The sequence below is a fragment of the Tamandua tetradactyla genome, chromosome 10, assembly GCF_023851605.1.
Source record: "Tamandua tetradactyla isolate mTamTet1 chromosome 10, mTamTet1.pri, whole genome shotgun sequence".
Lineage (NCBI taxonomy): Eukaryota > Metazoa > Chordata > Mammalia > Pilosa > Myrmecophagidae > Tamandua > Tamandua tetradactyla.
Genome location: NC_135336.1, coordinates 25,950,580 through 25,971,572, shown reverse-complemented (window position 1 = coordinate 25,971,572; position 20,993 = coordinate 25,950,580). Strand labels below are relative to the sequence as shown.

Here is a 20,993-nt window from a genome sequence, read left to right as displayed (position 1 = left end):
GTTAATAAAGAAAAACAAACAGATTACAAACCAGTTTTTAAATGTTCAAATTCTGTACATATTTACTTATTCAGATTTAAAAAGGAAAGATCGGTGTGTTCAATTTTAATCATACAAACTTTGTTCAGAGTATAACCATCACAGTAAAAATAAGTCTACTAAACATCTTCTTACTAATAACACCATGGAAAAAAGATTCCCAATCTTATTTAAACTATTGTTATGGTTACCATGACTTAGAATATATCATCTGTCATAAAAGTCCACATTTTCTAGTCTGAGAATCAACGCCCTCATATCCTTTATCAGAAAAGTGGCATAGTTTAGGGAGTACAAACTTGGGAGTTAAGAAACTTGGATTCTTAACCCTAGCTCTACTGTAAGTGGTTATGTGCAACTCAATCTCTCTAGGCTTCAGAGTGAAGCCTAGTTCCCTCAACTATAACACGAAAAGATGGACTAGATATGCTTCCAAATTCCTTTCCTCTCTACAAAAAGATTCTATGTTCACATGATAGTCAAAAGTAAAGAAACCACTTGTCTTCTATAATTAACTAATATAAAAATAATTTATGAGGCAATGACATACCATACCTACAAATCTAAGCAGTTTGTATGTCTGAACTTCATTCTCAGCAGCATAATGACCCAGCCCAGTCACAAGGTTTTCACAGTCACCCATAAAAGCTATATAGTTATACAATCATCTTCAAGAATCAAGGCTACTGGATAACAGTTCAAGTTTCAGGTATTTCCTTCCAGCTATTCTAATACACTAGAAACTAAAAAGGGATATTTATAATGCATAAGAATAATGTGTAGAATGACTTCTCGGGTCTATTTGAAATCTCTTAGCCACTGAAAGTCTGTTTCACTTATCTTCCCCCTTTTGGTCAAGAATGCATTGTCAATCCCACAATGCCAAGGCCAGACTCATCCCTGGGAGTTATGTCCCAAATTGCCAAGGAGATTTATACCAGGGAGTTACATCCCACACAGAAGGGTGGGTAGAGAGTTTACCTGCCAAACTGGCTTAGAGAGAGAGGCCGCATCTGAGCAACAAAAGAGGTTCTCTGGGGGTGACTCTTAGGCATAATTATAAGTAGGTTTAGCTTCTCCTCTGCAGGAATAAGTTTCATAGGAGCAAACTCCAAAATCAAGGGCTTAGCCTACTGAATTGGTTGTCCCCACTGCTTGTGAGAATATGAAGAATTCCCCAAATGTTTACCCTGTATTCATTTCTCTTCATTCTTCTCTCTAACAGCTTTCATCAGCTTCTTTAACAGCTGCTATATGGGTTAATGCTGACTTTCATATCTGCAGAACTCTGAGTTTCAGGTGTCATGCAGATAGCCAAAGTTACAGGGAACAACCACATTATATACAAAGAGCTCAGCATCTCAGAATTCAGGAATAACTGTTAAAACTCAGGAACAGATGTGACTATTATAAGCACTTACAATCTAGGAATCTTTACAATAAGTCTTACTGTACATTCTTTAATTGTAGTAAACACTCCTTAATTGTTGATTGCCTATATCCTATGCCCTAATAACCTATGCTGTTGAATTTATTCCCTTTATCCAGTGTATGGGCAGATGAAAAAGAAAATAAAAACAAACAAATAAACAAATGGGCGGTGGATAAGGAGTATGGGATGTTTTGGGTATTCTTTTTTTATTTTTATTTTTAGCAGTAGTGAAAATGTTCTAAAATTGATTATGGTGAAGAATGTACAACTGCATGATGATACTGTGAACCAGTGACTGTATACTCTGGATGATAATATGGTATGTGAATATTAATAAAATTGCAATTTAAAAAAAATCTAAGAGCAGACAGGAATTTAACTAATTATTATATAGGAAAGAATAGGGTACTATCCTTATACTGTTCAAGTGAACAATATCATGCTGTTTAAGGTCTAGGATTGGCTACTGAGTGAGAAAATACGCGGGAAGCAAACTTTCATAATCTTCCCAATATGAAATAATCTTACTTATAAAACTAAAGTGGAGAATTTCAATTTTTAGCATTTATTGAGCATTTATGTCAATTGCCACTGCCAAGGAATAAGAGGGCAGGCAGAAAAGACATGATATTTGAATTGAGTATAAAAGGAGCATGACAGATTAAGAGAAAACTATATTGATGATGTACAGTTGAAAACTGTAACAGAACTCAAGAAATAAACAGTTTAGTGAGACAGCTCACCAATGATCCTACTATCTTTCACTCTCTCACTCCTTTGTGTCCCCTCTTCCCTCCATATCCAGCTTAAGTTCCATGACCTATCATTATCCTCACTCTGTAACACAGGGCTTGGCAAACAACATAGGCTACCATTTGTTTGTATAAAAAAAGTTTTATTGAAAAATAGCTTTGCCTATTAGTTTGAGTATTGTCTACGGCTGTTTTTGGGCTACAAAGACAGAAATAAATATTTGTAACAGAGATCTTACAGCTTGCAAAGTAACAATATTCACTATCAGGGCCTTTAAGAAAAAGTGTGCCAGGCCCTACTCTAGCATAGACCCTGAATGCCACTTTTCTTATATCATTATGACCACTGATGAAACCACAATCCTGGTTAAAACAGCTTTCTGCCCATTTCATGCATGTATCCGATGATCAGAACATGGTTACAAAGAAACCTACAACTACACTGACTGCTCTAGCATTAAATTCATTATCAAGAAATTAAATGTGTCAGGTAATCATACTTTGCTCTAGTTCATTAACTTTTCTACTTTTCTAGACTACTGAATTTCTTCTCTCTTCTCCAACCTCTTACCACATCCTCAGCTGATGAACTTATTTCTGCTTACACCACTACATCAACCCACCTACCAACACTTCCTTCACTTCTGTTATTAGAGATGAACTATCCAAGCACCTTTTTAAATTCAACCTTGCCTCATGTTTTTTCTTCAGGAATAACAACAACAAAAAGATCCTGTTCTGCTTTTTCCTACTCAAAGTCTACTTGACTTAGCACTACCATTTGACATAGTTGATTATGCGCTCTTCTTTGAAACACTTTTTTTCACTTGGGATCTCCTGTTTTTTATCATACCTTAAAAGGCAGCTCTCTCTTGTTCTCCTTTGCTGGCTCCTTTTATTATTCCTGGTCTATTAACTGGAGCTGTCCTGACACCTCTTCTGTTCTTTAAACTCACTCTCATAGATGATCTCCTCCAGTTTAATGGCCGAATACTACTCATATAATGATGAGTCCCAAAGTTATATATATAATCTCACCTAAACCGTTAACTTTAGTATACCCAACTGTGTATTTGACATTCTCATCTGGATGAATAACAAACATCTCAAATTTAACATCTCCAGAACTCCTGGTCTTCTATCCCAGAATTTGTCCTTTGTTAAATCTCCCTCTTATGTTAGCTAATAGCCCCACCCTTACAGTTGCTCAGGCTAAAAACCTTAGAATCATTCTTAACCTCTCTCTCATTCATACACATCTGTGTACATTCCCCATATCTGTATGTTAGAAAATACTAATGGTTCCATCTTTCAATTTTATCCAGGATCCAATCTCTTCTCCCCATCTTCACTGCTACTACCTTGTCTGAATCACTATCACCTTTCACTTGTATTATTGTAAATATTCTCACTAAGTGGTTTCCTGTTTCTACCCTTAATGCTTAATACTCTAAAATCAAGAAATACGAATTAAGTTGTATCTCTTCCATGCTACCTCACTAAAAATAAAGTCCTTATAAATGGTCAACAAGGTTGTACATGCCCACCCTCATTATTTCTATGTTCTCTATTCTCATCATTCCTCCAGTTGTTACCTGAAAACATTAGACAGTCTACAACTTCAGGGTCTCTCTACTGATTAGTACTTGAGGCTAGAACGCTCTTCTCAAAGATATACAGAGCCCATTTCCCTCAACTCCTTCAAATTTTTCCTCATGTTACTTTCTTATACAGCTTTCCCTAATCATCCCATTTTAAATCATAATTCATTCCTCCAACCTCACACTCCCTATCTGCCTTTCCCATTTAAATTTTCTCCATAACACATAAGTATTACTTAATACATAAGTACCTTCTAAATACTACACAGTTTACTTTTTATGATCTGCTTCCCCCTGCTAGATCAAACTCTAAGAGGGCAAAGATTTTTTTTTTGCCTGTTTTGTTCACTGCTATATTTCCACCTAGAATAGTACCTTGTTCACCGTAGGTACTCGATAAATATTTCCTGAATAAAAAGCTCAGAGGCAATGGATATTGAATTAATAATTAGGATCATAGACGGACAGATCTGTTTTAACTCAAACAGCACTGTGGAAAATGGGCAAGGATGGTGGGGGGTTGTGGGGTGGGAGGATGAAATGGACACAGGATGAACAGCTGGGATCCTCCTATGAGAATCCAGGGCCTCAACCAGGGCAAAAGGCATAGGAATTGTTTTTAAAAGGGTGTGGTGGTGGTGGTGGTTATTTTAGATGTATTGATCACTTGAATATGAGAAAGAAATAGAGAACCTAAGAAATGGTAAAGGTGGGATTAATTTAACAGTCTCTAAACTCAGGTAACTAGGCAGGCGATAAAACAGGGAAAGCATGAAGCATTAAGGGTTTAAGGGAAAAAAACAGCTGAACTTTTACTTAATAAATCTCAGAACAATTTAGATAGCTATGTTCTCATAGGCAGTTAGAAACACAAGCTCCGCCAAAACTCAGGAAATAAGAGATTGAGCAGTAGCTGAAGCCAAGACAACAAACTCACTCACCTAAGAAGAGAATACAGTATGAGAGACTGAGGAAAGGATAAGTGTGAAATCCTGGAAAATACTAAATTTAAGAAAGAGATGAAATTAGGGGACTTAGTCAAGACTAAGAAAGAGTGCTGAGACGTATGCGAAAGCAAAGAATAGCATCAAAAGATCCAAAGCTGAAATTCTGATTCAGATGAGATGTGGAACAGCAAAGTGTTTCAATGACAGAAGGGATGAGGACTGAAAAGTAGTTGTTGGATCTGGTATATCATGATTCAGTGATGACCTTGGTAAAAGTAACTTCAGACCATAGTTCCAGTAGCAACCGTGCTTCAATGGGTTCGAGAGTAACTAGAAAGGGAGTGAGGAACAGGAGGCAGTTAATGTTGTCTGTTCTTGCCAATCTCTGACGGGAAAAGTAAAAAGAGAGCAGGGAGTTAGTAAGGGAAGGCAAGGTCAAAGAAAAGTGTTTTTATTTGTATATTTTAATGGCCAAAATAGCACCAAATCAGTTTGTAGAGTAAATGGATAATGATAGAGTAAAGCTGTAAGAAAGATAAGTGATGAAGGAAGGTTTTAGAACCCCAGGAGAAGACAGATATAAGAATACAAAGAATCTATACAATATAGTAATTTAAAGTCAAGTTTAGTGTGAGTAATGCAAAACTACATAGAAGTCCCAACTCTACTATTACAAGTTATGTGCCCATGAGCAAGTTACTTAATCTTTCTGTTTCCTCATCTGTGAAAAGGGCTAATGATGCTGCTTACTTTAATGGACTGTCATGAAGACTATAAGAAATAATTCAAATAAAAGCTCTTTTAAGCATATTATAATGATTCAAATTGTAAATATTATCTACCATTCTTATAAAGGAAGAATACCACATTTTTTTCTGTAAGTCTAAAATAAGTGATTAGGTTTTATGGTAAAGGGAAAAAATGTAAGTTACAAAGTATATGTCTCATAGTTCTATTTCTTGTAAAATAAAAGATGAGATCTTATACAAAACTGAGGTTAGCAAGAAAATGCAAAGTCTAAAAGAAGACAATTTCAGAGACAAGATTCAGAGGAGAATCAATTTCAAGCAAAGGTGAGGCCCAATAAATAAAATAAATAGAATGCTGAAAAGGTATGGAAAGGATTGCCATGTGAACAATGTTCAAGGAATGGTGAATCTCTAGTATCTGGAAGGTCATTAACACACATTGAAGATGTCCTTTATAAAAAAAAAATTATTACTCAATGACAAAGTTTCTTGATTTTAATAAGCCATTTGACAAAGTTAATCGCGACATTTGTGAATGAGATACGTACAGCACTGTATTACAATTTAACTCATTTCTTAAACAATCACACTAAAAGAAGAATAAAAAGATTAAAAGATGAATGAATGTCAAGCTCAAGGGAAGCTTCTAGTTGCAGAGCTATAAGCTTTGAACTTCCCTGGTCCCAATTAATATTTTGCAAAAGCAAATGCCTTCAAGGGCTAATCAACTAATGTAAATGAGTGGGACCAAAATATATAACACAGTGAGAGGCAGAGGTTAGTAAATCAAACAGTCCAGGGTTTAACTAAAAACATTCCAATTAAAAAATATATAATAAGATCTAACGGTCAATTTACAATACCTGAATTCAACAGCAAGCACCTTAAGATTGACATAAACCTAGGAAGAATGACTTAAAATGGCAGACTGAATAAGAATTTAAAGGATTCTAAAAGGTTAGAATGATAAGACAAACCCAGGCTAAGAAATTTAATAGAAATAAATGGAAAGCCCTTTGATTAAAATCAAGGTATCAATTTATTGTACAGAATGATAAGTAAGACAGTAATTCATGTGAAAAAGAAATGACAGGTGTAACAGCTCAAAATCCAAAAGGAATCAACATTGAGATGGAGCTAACGAAAAACTTACTATAACATTAGGTTACAGTAGAAGTATCGTATTCAGAACAATAAAGATAATTCCACTCTGTTTGGTACAGTTCAGGTCACATTTGAGTACTGATGATATCCACTTTACAGGTAGCATATTTTCTTCATAACATTAACAGAACACATTAAAGTTAAAAAAAATGATGTCTACTATATGTTGACTGCTCTAATTTATGAGAAATATGTGGGCTCAAATTATATTTTGAGAAGCCTTTAAAAATTTTTTTCTTTTACAAAGAAACTATGCAAATTAATAAGCCTATCTTTCTGCCCAACTAAATTTTGCATATTCATTTCATTAGTCAACAAAAACTTGCAACTTTCTTTAGTACTACAGAGATGTTATGTCAACTTTGTAGGTGTGGTTTAAATTTCCCTGTACATTTAAAATCTGTTATGTTGATTGTCATTTTTTATAAGACACTAGAGGGTTCTCATTCCCTTACACTAAAAGGCTCTGTGAATCACCTTTCAATTCATCCCTCTGTGCTTGTATTCAAATCAAATCCTCTAACATTATAAATCTAACTGGGTCTTAGGACTGAAAACCAAACAAACCACCAATACTACCATTACAAATTCTAATCTGAAATAAATAGGTCTAATAAAATTATGCTCTTTAAGTGTTCTTATTAAATTTGCAGGTGTTCTGCCTTAAAGTAAATAGCCACAGAAATGATTCCTGAGGAGACAGTATTCACCCATAGGAAATATCATCAGTTGAGAAAATAGTTAATATTTTCACTTTCTTAAAGCACAGTTTGGGAAGTTCATGAAAAAGATAATTCACGAGGCTGGGGTTGGTATTGCATTTGGGAAGAGAGAGGGAACTGTAATTTTCTGAAATGTCTCAGGTCTGCTATTTTCCTAATGTAATCTTTTTCTTTTGGGTTAGCAGACAGAATGTCTGAATACTCACATATCAGCTCTAAGTTGTAGAAGTTATATACAGAGATACAGTTTCATTTTAGATGGAGATACTGAGTGTAAAACCCTCAGTTCAAAAAAGCACTAACATAATGAGAAAGCATTAATTTCAAAGAATAGTTACTAGACTTCCAAAAAAAATGCTGAGGAGTCACTACTACAAGTCCTCTAAAGTAAGTTGCTAGCATAAAAGTATATCTTAATCAGAAACCTCCCAAAAATTGCATGTATAATTTTAGGAAATATTTCCCTCAATCACTCAGTTTTCCCAGATACCACTTGTATTAATAAACTACTCTTCTAACCTCTATAAACTTCACTCTAAAAATATAAACTGAATAAGAAACTTAAAAAATAAGACAGTCTGATCACACTTAACAACAGCTGGGGATAATTCCACCCTACCTTTGGAAAACCTACAACGCTGATGCTCTAATCCCCAGCTGACTTTTATTTTTTTAAGATCAGCATCATACACTCTATAGTACACTCACATTTACACGCAAATTTCATTTTTACAAGTACAAAAGGCAAAGAACCACAAAGAATCTAGACGATCACATTCAACAGTTAATATTGCTGTCCTTGATCCCCATTTTCTAAATCCAGAAGAAAACTAAATGCCACCCTGCATGTGGACTTCACTTTTAGAAGGTGGAGACTGTATGTTGTTCTGCATATGTCCGGGTTTTCACAGAACTGAACTGAGACTCCATCATGTTTCAGGCCGAATCAGCCAGAAGGAAATCATCTATGGTTGTCTGAGTTTCATTGCTGGTGAAAAACAAATTCCCCAGGGTTTCAAAACCAGAATTCATGGTCTATGTTTCTATACTGTTCAAATGAACTTCGCTTCCTAGAGCAAGTAGATTTTTAGTGGAAATCACTTCTGTTTGGGTTTCTGTGTCAGATGAATCACTGCTCACAGAAAAGCTGGAGTGTTTCAGAATACTACTGCCCAGAGGGAGGTAAGGGCTACTGTCTAAAAAGCAGTTTAAGTCTATCTGCAAATGTGTATCAAACATTGCAAGGCCCAAGAAGTCAGCATTTTCCCTACAACTGCAGAACTGAGCAGAGGTATCTGCAAGTAAAACGTTGGTTTGAATCTCTATGTCCAGGGATTTCAAGACTGGTTCAGTGTTCATACTGCTAAGTTCCCTCTGTTCTGTTTGAGTTTGGATATCTGAGGCTGAAAAGAACTCTTCAACATCAAAATCTATCCTGGGATTCTAGGCTGGGCCAGATGGGAACTGGGTGTCAGGTCCAGTGGTCATGCCAGACAAAAGACTACAATTATTCAATATCTGACCTGGCAGGTTACGTAACAAGATGTTTTCTAAATTGCTTAATAAATCTATGGTTTGGGTCTCATTATCTATCATGTTTTGTGAAGAAAGTATACTGTTCTGCTCACTGAAACTTATAACTGGTGCAGATTTCATAATATCTTGATTTAAAGTCTTAGGATCATTCTGAGGTAACAAACCATGAGCTATAGTCTCTGCTACCAAACTGTTGCTTTTAATATTGTCTGTAGTGTACGAAGAATGGATATTCTCAAAAATGTCTCTACACATTACTGCTTGATCCATATATACCAGGTCATCTGTGGAACTTTGCACTCCACTAGTTTGAGTTTCTCTGGAGAGACCACCTGACTGGAAACAAACATCTAAAAAAGCATCAGTTTTAACCCAGTTTAGAACTGGGTAACAATGTCTGAGTATGAACACTAATGGGAAGTGAAATCTGAGAACCAAACCTCAAATCTTTTGAGAACAAGAGGATACAGAGGAGTCCGGGGAAGCCCACTGCGCAGAAGGCATGACGCTTAGTGAGGCGTAAGACAGATCTACCTGCACACTGATGGAAGAAATGCTGTTCTTCTGACATGTGTTCCCTAGTTGTTGTTAAGTAGTAGGTGGACTTTTACCCGAGTTCACTTGAACACCTGTACTAACTGGCTCAACAGCAATGGGATTCACAATTTTAGAAAGGCAGGCTCTCCCTAAGACGGCAAGCCTCCAAACTGAGGCCAAGGATCAGGGATACTATGGACAAGGGAAGTAAGTGAATCGTGCCCATTGCAGAGTCCTAAAGATCTCTATACCTACTACCGCAGGCTAGGCTGAGGAGTTGGCTGTAGGAGGAACAAAGACAGGCATAAGAGAAAACTCTACGCCTAATTAACTAACTATGCCTAACTAACAGGCAGCTTAACTAAAACCACTTTGGGCTTTGGTAAAAGGAACTTATGAGGATATCTTGGAGATGGTTTATTGAGCAATGATTCTAATGGTCTTTTTTTGACAACTTCTGGTTGTTCATGTAGATCTCCATTTTCCTTTTCTTACTAGGTAGATCCCTGTGCTCAGCAGAGATCTCATGACCAGTTCGGCGACTGCAAGGCAGTTCTGCTGGTGTAAGGACAGCCACGTGAGCACTGGAAGATCTTGCCACAATCCTCTGCATGTCTTTTCAAATCCCATTCAGTACCATAAGAATTGTTGCACTTACTAAATGTATGCTTCTTTTCAATATGCATTTCATGAAGTGCTGTTATACAAGAGAGAACTGAGAAAATGGTCTGTCAGGGCCTCTAGGGCATCCTTCAATTGGACAACAGCAGAATTTTGGTACAGTTTTCAAATCTTTCCTTATAGTTGGATTTATAATGCCATTCTGCAGGCACTGTCTCTTGACCAGGTACATGCTGAGCACAGGACTGTTGGGGAGAATGTTGCCACAGCCATGTAAGGTGCATGATGTGGAGGCTGGTGTGCATGGACTGGGACAGCTTGCTCATCAACTGCTGCCTTGCCACTGCAGGCCATCGCTGGCTGCCCCTCAGGCATCCTGCGGGCCCCCACAGGCCTAAGGCAGCAGCAGCTACCCTTGCAGCAGCCATGACAGCCGGGGCACCCAAGCACAGAGCTGTTGGTTCCCCCGCTGCTACCTCAGAGGCTGCCATGGTTCCCACCTCCAGTTGACTTTTGAAGTCAGGGAACAAAATGGCTTGAGACCACAGTTTAAAACAGAATCATGACATGACTCTGAAAACCTGACAGAATGCAAACCATTTTTGCATATGAGAGAACCCAACAGTAAGACATTCTACACAGCATCAACATACCCAGGATTCTACCCAGAATGGGGATAAGGAATTTGGGCAGGCAAAAAAATTTCAAAACAACTGCCTTTTCTCTGATGGGTGTGCTAGACAGGTAGAAATGGGAATGATACTAATAAAGGAAGTTGGGGGACAAAGGTGTTATGTCAACTCTGTAGGTATGGTATAAATTTCCCTGTACATTTAAAAGCTGTCATGCAGGCACACAGCATACAACAGTGACTAGGACCATTTAGTTTTAAAACCTATATGATTACCTTGGTTACTGTATAATCAAAAAACAACCAACTAAAATGACACAAGGGCTCAACCTGCCATTATTAGAAATGTGTTAGATACCCTAGAACCCATGACTTTACAAAATTATGTATGAATTTGGGTCCAACCAACATGCCCTAGATTTGGGAGAAATTATTACAATTACTAAAGTATGCCTGGAAAAATAACATTCAAGACTAGCCAAAAACAAATATTTAAAAGTTAACGGGAAATGAGCTGATAAAGGAAGACTGGTAAGAAACAATAATTTTTAGTATATTAGCTAAAAGTATGTTTCATGTACAGAAATAAAGTCAGAATAATGAACACAATAAAAAGTCTAGAATAGTCTTTTGAAATAGAAATACAAGTTATAAATGCAAGTCAGTATGTAATTTTACATTTGCTAATAGCCATACTAAAAAGTACAGCAAAACAGGAAGTTCATTTTAACAGTATTTTTAAGCCAATATAACAAAAACATTACTACTTCAACATGTGATCAATATAAAAATCAAAAAGACATTTTACATTTTTTTGGTATTAAGTCTTCGAAATTCAGTATCTATTTTACACTTAGAACACATCTCAATTCAAACTAGTTGCATATACCAAAAGCTAAATAGCCACAGATGGCTAGTGGCTACTAAAATGGATAACACAGATCTAAAAAAAGAACAAAATATATATGTAAGAGCAATCACAACTAGGAAAACTCTCTTGCCAAAACAACTGGAATACCAGATAAAAATATTTGAAAAGATGGTTTCAGATACTGCACAAAAGCAACATAAAACTATGATGTCTTACAGAAGAAAAACAAACAAACTAAGCCCTTACAAATGCCAAATGACTGTGAGGGAACAATTTCCAGTCTGCCAGACAAGAAGCAGAAACTGTAGCTTCACTGAGGTGAAGGCACAGATATGGGAGTTATAGAGAGGCTAAGGTGGCTAGCATTTGCAGGGCAGCGTCTTAATAGAAGGGAGTAGCATCAAGAGAAAGCTCCAGTGACCTGCAAAGATTCCTGGCAATGTTAAGTTTATAACAGATCAGCAGGTGCACAAAAGCTAACTACCCAAGGCCTGGGAAAGAACCAACAGAAAGTGGTAGGCCAAACAATTCTCAGGTGTCACAAAGACTTGGGAATAGTTTGTTCTCGCTTCACCAGCCAGAGTGGAGACACTTAGTAATACATGTACATTAGGGAGAATCACACCATAGTAGGAGGCCTAAATTAGTCCCAGAGCAAAGGCCAATACGGATGCCAAAACAGATTTTAAAAAGCAAGCTTCTTGTCTGGATAGATGATTTAAACAATCTAAACAAAGGGAGCCCAGAATAAGAATGAGAGCCTCTAAGCCAGTATAGCTTAACGTAATGCCTGCATACATCCTAGAGTATATTATGGAGATAATCAAAAAGTATTGGCAGAGACTTTCAGGAAGATGGCAGAACAGAGAGTACAGCAAGTTCACTCTGCTCCATGAAACAAAAGAGGAGATGGGAAAAAGTACCCAGGACTGCAGGTCCCAGGATGCTGGGCGCTGAGTCTGGGACTTATACATGTTGGGCAGCCATTTGCCACTGGAGGACCTGTGCACCCAGACCTAGCTTCTAACAGACCCTTAATTTGAACTGTATCTCCTACATGGGATTTGGACGTTGATTTGGCAGAGGATATAACCAACAAAGTGCAAAAGGAAACATTCAGCAAAAACTATGCAAAAACAAAATTTTAGAAGACAGAAGGAAACCAACTTGCAAAATAACCATATCAAGATAATCAAATGCTCTGAACACAACAGAAAATCATAAATCACACGAAGATACAAGCAGAAATATCCCAGTCAAACAACCAAATTAAAATTCTAGAGGGTACAAAGAATATGGAACAACTACTCAAGGATATTTATAAAGAAATAAAGGATGTCAGGAAGCACTAGAAGTGCATAAAGAAGAATTTGTGGTTAAAAGAGAAAAATGGCAGCTCTCGCAGAAATGAAAGATACAGTAGACCAAATAAAAAATATACTGGAGACACATGATAGCAGATTCGAAGAAGTAGAGGGAACAATAAATGAGCTAGAAGATAGAACAATAGAACTAGAGTGAACAAAAGAACAAATGGCAAGAAAGATAGAAAAAAAATGCACTTGGACCTTACGGAAATGATGAACAATAAGAGGTGCACAAATATTAAGAATTATTGGTGTCCCAGAAGAAGAAGAGAAGAGTAAAGGGTTGGGAAAGTTAGTTGAAGATATAATCAGAGAAAACTTGCCAACTCTTATAAAAGACACAAATATGCAAATCAAAGAGGCCCAGCAATTTCCAAATAGAATAAATCCAAACAGGCACACTACAAGACACATACCAATCAGACTGTCAGGTGTTGAACAGAAACAAAAAGCCCTGAAAGAAGCATGAGAAAAGCAATCTACTACAATACAATGGAAAACACATAAGACTGACTTCAAACTACTCAATAGGCACCATAGAAGGTACCAAGGATGCAAGAAGGCAATGGTATCATATTTTTAAGATCCTGAAAGAAAAAGGCTTTCAACCAAGAATTCTTTATCTAGCCAAGTTATCCTTCAAAATTGAGGGAGAGATCAAAATCTTCAAAGACAAAGAGAGATTGAGAGGACTACTCAACAAGACACTAGTCCTATAAAAAATACTAAAGACAGCCCTGTCAGTTGATAAAAAAACGAGAGAGGGAAGTATGGAGGGGGGCAAAAAATTGAAGAATACAAGTAAAGGTAATTTAAAGGAAAAGAGAGAAAGACAGAAAATACTATGCAGATCTGACAAATAAAAACTAAAGGACAACATGGTAGAGTCAAGAACAGCTTTTACAGTAATTACTTTAAATGTTAAGGGACTAAACTCATCAATTAAAAGATACAGACTGACAGAATGGGTCAAAACATAATCCATCTATATCCTGTTTATAAGAGATGCATCTTAGACTCAAGGTCACAGTTAGACTGAAAGTGAAAGAATGGAAAAAGATCTTCTGGGCAAGCTAAACAATAATATAAATAAATTAGACCTAACAGACATATATAGATCATTATATCCCAAAACACCAGGATACACATTCTTCTCTAGCACACATGATTCATTCTCCAGGATAGATCATACATTGGGATGTAAACTGAGTATCTATAAATTGAGTAAGATTGAAATTATCCAAAGCACTTTTTCTGATCACAACGGAATAAAGCTGGAAAGTAATAATCACCAGAGAACCACAGCTTTCACAAATATATGGAGATTAAACAACACATTCCTAAATAATCAGAGAGTCAAGGAAGAAATTGCTAGAGAAATCGGTAAGTACCTGGAGAAGAATGATAATGAGAATACAACATATCAAAACTTATGGGATGCAGCAAAGGCAGGCTGAGAAGGAAATTTATTGCCCTGAATACCTATATTAAAAAACAAAAACAAGCAAAACTTGAGGATTTAACTGCTCACCTGGAGATTTTAGAGAGAGAACAACAAACTAACCCCAAAGCAAATAAAAGAAAGGAAATAACAAAGACTAAAGCAGAAATAAACAAACTGGAGAACAATGAAACAACAGAAAGAATCAACAAAACTAAAGTTAGTTCTTTGAGAAAATTAATAAAGCTCACTGTCCCTTTGTTAGACTAGCAAGGAAGAAAGGAGAGAGGACAAAAATAAAGGAAATCAGAAATGGGGTGGGGGAGGTGTTACCACAGATCACGAAGAAATTTTAAAAATCATGACAATATTCTGAATATTTTGAACAGCTGTATGCCAACAAACTAGACAACTTAGATGAGATGAATAAATTCCTAGAAACACACAAATCACCTATACTGATGTGAGAAAAAAACAGAAGATCTCCACAAACGAATCACAAGTAAAGAGATCCAATAATTCATCAAAAATCTTCCCCCACAAAAAAGCTCAGAACCAGATGGCTTCACAGAAGAATTTTGTCAAACATTTCAAAAGGAACTAATGCCAACTGTGCTCAAACTCCTTCTAGCATGGGAGAGCTGAATTTCAATAGCCAAAAGACTGAAAGAGGGCCCCTACCTTACACCCTATACAAAAATAAATTCAAAATGGATCAAAGACCTAAATATAAGAGCCATGATCATAAAACTTTTAGAAAAAGATGTAGGGAAACATCTTCAAGATCTAGTAATAGAAGGTAGCTTCTTAAAATTTTACACCTAAAGCACAAGCTGTGAAAGAAAAAGTAGACAAATGAAACTTCTTAAGATGAGAAGCTTCTGTGCTTCAAAGGACTTTGTTAAAAAGGTGAAGAGGCAGCCAACTCAATGGGAGAAAATATTTGGAAACCACATATAAGATAACGGCTAGATATACTGTGTACATAAAGAAATTATGCAGCTCAAGAATAAAAGAACAAACAACCCAATTATAAAATCGGTAGAGGAAATGAATAGGCACCTTTTGAAGAGCAAATACAGATGGCTAAAAAGCCCATGAAGAGATGTTCACCTTCACTGGCTATAGGGAAATGCAAATTAAGTCAACAATGAGAAATCATCTCACACGAATAAGAATGACTATTAAAAAAAATGGCTGCCATTAAATAAATAGAAAACTACAAATGTTCGAGAGGATATAAAGAAACCGGAACACTTATCCACTGCTGGTGGGAACGTAAAATGGTTCAGCCGCAGTGAAGTCAGTTTGGCAATTCCTCAGAAAACTAAATATTCAGTTGCCCTATGTCCCAGCAATCCCAATACTTGGTATATACCCAGAAGACCTGTGGACAGTGACATGAACAGACATTTGCACACTGATGTTCACAGCGACACTATTCACAATTGCCAAGAGAGGGAAACAATCCAGGTACTCATCAACAGACAAGTGGACAAATAAAATGTGGAATACACATATGATGGAATCTTATGTAGCATTTACACAAAAATATGTACCAAAACATATGACAATATTGATGAACATTGAGGGCATAATGCCGAGTAAAATAAGCCAGACACAAAATGACAGATGCTGTATGATTCTGTTATTATGACTCTGATAAAGCCGCCAGTGTTTTGGAGCAGCTAGAAGGAAAAATCTGAGATGAAGGCATGGTAGCCCATGACAAACTCTGGGAACTGTTCTGTAGCTGCCTGTTGAAGTGTGATCTGAAAATTACGGCTTTTTGCTTTCTTTTCTTTGTATATATATTTTTTTACAACAAAAAAAAAACGATTAAAAAATCTATAGGCAAATGAGTATTAGTGTTGAATCATTATACTGATAATTCTTTCAGCCTATAAATCTGTTCTACAACTAACTGTTGTAATGTACTTTGAAATTTATTGCTTTTATGTGTACATGTTAAACAGAAGTAGAAGTATAACAGAAAAGACAGAATTTAACAAATGAGTATGACTGCTGCATCATTATACTGATATTTCTTGCAGCAGCTAGAAGAAAAATCAAAAAATCATTGAATCAAACTTTTTTGCTTTTTCGCATGTTATATTTCACAATTAAAAAAAAGAATTTAAATTTCAAAAAAGAAAGCAAACTTCAAAAAGATCAAACTGATGCATAAATTATGTAACCATGTCATAAAATGATATCCAACATCTTTTAAAGGAATAGAATCAAATACAACATAAAATTCACAATTCTCAGTTTTGGAGGTTAGAAATACAAAACAAAAGTGTTGGCAGGATCATGCTTTCTTTCTTTTAAATCTGCAGCATTCTGGTGGTAGTTTGCTAGCAATCCATAACTCAGTCATAGCCTCCATCACACAGCCATCTCTTTCCCCATCTGTGTCCTACTATTATGTCTAAATTTCCTGTGTTTATAATGACTTCAGTGATACTGGGTTAATGCCCACCCTGATTCATACTGATATAGCCTCATCCTAACTAATAACATCTTCAAAGACCCTTTTTACAAACGAGTTCACATCCACAAGACCAGGGGTTAGGTCTTGAATATGACCTTGTGGGGACAAGATAGTTAGAAGCCTCTAATTTATTCAAATTTCTAACAACTACATTAAGGAGTACATGAACAAAGTAAAGAAAATAACTGAGGGGGCAAGACTTCTGGAATGACAGAGTAAAGAACTCAGTGGAACTTCTCCCCAGCAAAACAAAAATTTAAGTGGTGAAATGTTTAAAAAACAATAATTTGAAGCCTCTGAAAATTGTCTTTATTCAACACTTATTCAACAAAAGCTAATGAGTTTCCTTGAGAACAGCAAGAGCTTCTGTCATTTGAGCTGCTTCCTTATCCTACCCTTACCCAACCTTTACGTTACAGACATTCTAACCTAGACACTCTATCAAGCAGTCATGGCCAAGAAGACAAAGAATCCCCTCTCTCCCAGCTCCCAGTCTGGGACTATAGTTTCGCTTCAGGAGGCCCGGGCTGTCAACAGCATGTCCCATCCCTCCCAATTCCAAATTGCAGAATCGCTATTCTAAACAGGCACAGTTGAGATTCTTGGGTTACCCTTTTCCCTCATAGCCCCCACAACTAAGGCAGAACCTTTAGTCCAGGTACAGCAGGCTAAGAATACTCGGACTCTGATAGCCTTAGCCCCAGGTCACTCAAAGAGTGGAAGTTCCATTCAGGAAGGTCAAACAGAAAAGACCAGGGGCTAGCAATGCCCCCAGTGCCCATTCATAAAGTGGAGATGTCACTCTCGGAAAATTACTAGCTGTTCTAGTAAAATAGTAGAGTAGGGGCTCTGTCCAGAGGGAAATGCAGGCCATAAGGATGAACAGCTCTACAACTACGATGGCTATTAACCGTAGCTGCAACAGAGCAGGAAGAACTCCATGCCTAAGAGTGTTGTCTAAAACAACATTGATTTTCAAGGAGAGTGTGCCGTTTTGAAAGGATGTATGGACCCTAGAAAAGCCATGTTTTAACCTAAATCCCATTTCATAAAGGCAGAATAATCCCTATTCAATACTGTATGTTTGGATCTGTAATTAGATCATCTCCCTAGAACCCAATCAACAGTGGTTGTTAAACTGGATTAGGTGATGACATGTCTCCACCCATTTGGGTGGGTCCTGACTGGTTTACTGGAGTCCTATAAAAGAGGAAACATTTTGGAGAATGAGAGATTCAGAGAGAGCAAAGCAGAATGACACAGTCACAAGAAGAAGAGTCAGCCAGCCAGTGACCTTTGGAAATGAAGAAGGAAAATGCCTCCCAGGGAGCTTCATGAAACAGGAAGCCAGGAGAAGATAGTAGATGATAGTGTGTTCACCATGTGCCCTTCCAGATGACAGAAGAACCCTGATTGTGTTCACCATGTGTCTTCCCACTTCAGAGAGAAACCCTGAACTTCATCAGCCTTCTTGAACCAAGGTATCTTTCCCTGGATGCCTTAGATTAAACATTTTTATAGACTTGTTATAACTGGGTCATTTTCTCAGCCTTAGAACTGTAAAGTACAACTTATTAAATTCTCCCTTTTGAAAGCCATTCTGTTTCTGGTATATTGCATTCCAGCAGCTAGCAAACTGGAACAGAGAGTGTTAAGAGAAGGCTGATAGGCCCATTATTCAAGCAAAAAGACAAAAGGTTCAGAAGTTTAGGAGAAAAATCAGAGAAAGAGATAGCCAAAGAGTCTACTTGGGATCACAGTCAACTCTGGAGGTTGGTAAAGGATGTGTGCAAGTACTAGGCTATACATACTCGGGAAAAATATGAACAGGATATGCGGCAAACTTGAGAGTATTCCTCCAAGAAGCAAAAAGATGCATCAAAACAGCAGATGCATCACTAGCACGCATCACTAGCACAAGGGGTTTAAATACTCTTGTCCAAACACTGTCTGAAAGAAAAACTACTCTAACACAAGGATAACTCCCAGGAAGTAGCCACTGTTCCAAGCTCCTTCCGGTAAAGACAGTAACTTTCCTCAAAACTACAGCTTCAAAATCCAGAGAAGAAGCTTGCCCTTGCAGGCCCCTCCTACATCTCTTTCACAACACAGGATAGAATCAGCTTGTACTCTAATTGTGGGTCCCTGGCCCTGCTCCAGAAGGAGAAGAGTGGTCTCTATATGCATCCAAGCAGAAGTCTGAGAGACTAAGCCAGGGAACATGTCTCTAGCTCCTTCCCCTAGAGTTTGCCCTGAGGGCAGAGAAGACCCTTGCAGTCAGGTGAGAAACACTAAATTGAAAGGGCCTGGGGCAAAGAAAGAACTACCTGCACTGAGTCACTCAAAAAAGCACCACAGAGGTGGAGGAGGAGGAGGAGATATATTCTAAAAGTAGTGGAGAGCAGGTACATTCATTCATTCAAACATCTGTAAACTGTAAATGTGAAATTCCTAAAGCCTTTAGCAAGCCAAACAGGAAAAGAAGCAAGATCGTGGGCTCTGGCCTCACAGGGCTCAAATAAGACAGAGATGACCCTATCACTTCCCACTTGCCTTGGGCTGATCTGGCTGATAGGAGGACTAAGCTCTAAAGGACCATGATCCAAAGCAACTAGCAAACTTGAAGAGTCAATTTACAGAAAAAAAAGGTGCTTGGTTTATTTGTTTTGATTAGCTCACCACATTTAAGAAAATCTGCCATATCACACTCTGGACAGGCTAGGGATTAATCCCAGATTTGACACTTTAAAATATTAAAATACACAGTGTGAAACAAAAGACTACAAGACAAAGAAAAAGGAAATACTGACCCATCCAAAGGAACAAGATAAAAATACTGAAACCATCAATTAAGAGGACCAGTCGAAAGAGCCAAGATGGCAGCTTAGCGAGGTGTGGGATTTAGTTCATCCTCTACAGCAGCTAGTAAATAGGCAGGATCAGTACAGAACAACTGCTGGGGCCATGTGAGTGACCAGACACACAGAGTACCCCAGTCTGTACCAGCTGGACCGGCTGCAAAGACCCCCAGAACCGTGAGTTCCCCAAGCCATGGCGGCCAGTGCCCCTTCCCCACAGGCTGCTTCCCAGAAGGGAAAGGAAAGGGATTTTACTAGCAGCAGGGGCTGAGCACAACAAAACTCCAACTGTGGAATTAATTCACAAATTCTGATTACTAAAAATAGGCTCCCAGCCCAGTTGAACCTCTAGTAAAAGCAGAGACCGCTGTTTTTTTTGCCCTGGCACAGAGGGGGTAGGGGTGACAGAAAAAGAAAAAAGAAAACCAAACAGAGGTTTTTTGGAACTTGAAAGGTCGGGCCCTGCAGGAAAGGAGGGGGCACACAGGACCTGGAGATACACAGAGCAACATATCAACTTAAGCTCTTGATTGGCAAACCCGAGGAATGGGACTCTGCTCTGAAAAGGATTTTCCATTTTCTCTTTTGTGGCTGTTTCTACAGATTGATTATTCTTTGGATAGAGCGGCAAGGCTTCTCCAGCTCCACTGCCTCAGGCATAGGCAGAACTGAGCTTGTTTAAGAGCTTGTCTGGAGCCTGTGCCTTCCACAGGAGAGGGCTGGGGCCCAGCTCAGGTGGAATCCCTCTCTCAAGGAATTCAGACCCCAGGATCTGGAAAAAGGAAGCAACTAAAGCCAGCCTACAACCTCTCCCAGGATCTGGAAATGGGAAGCGATTAAAGCCAGCCTACAACCTCTCTTCTGTCTTCACCACACCCCCAGCAGGAAGAGTCTGCTGAAGTTAAAGTACCGCATCACCTTATGCTGGTGGGACCTGAGGGGGAAGAAAGCGCCACAAACTGGGCAGGATAGGAAAAACGCAAAGCCCAGAGACTTCATAAGAAAGCCTTTTAATTTGCTGGGTCTCACCCTCAGGGAAAACTGACACACGTGACTCCTCCTGAAAAGAGACCAGTTTGGTCTGGGAGAATCTAACCGGGGTCTATAACTACCTAAGTAGATGGTCCTAAGTGGCGGGTGGCAGGGGGAGGGGAGGCACCATACAGCCAGGGCAAGAAAAAAAAAACAAGAACTGAAAAATTCTGATCTATTAAACAAAACCTAAGCAAGA

At 37.9% G+C, this 20,993-nt stretch overlaps 1 protein-coding gene and 2 pseudogenes across 5 annotated transcripts in view; all 3 read right to left on the bottom strand.

Moving 5' to 3' along the window:
- Positions 1-20,993, bottom strand: part of GSK3B (glycogen synthase kinase 3 beta) — a 283,540-nt gene that overhangs the window by 119,195 nt on the left and 143,352 nt on the right. The window lies entirely within an intron of this gene.
- LOC143648829 (ATM interactor pseudogene) lies at positions 12-9,785 on the bottom strand (annotated as a pseudogene).
- On the bottom strand, positions 9,702-11,313 carry LOC143648350 (ATM interactor pseudogene; annotated as a pseudogene).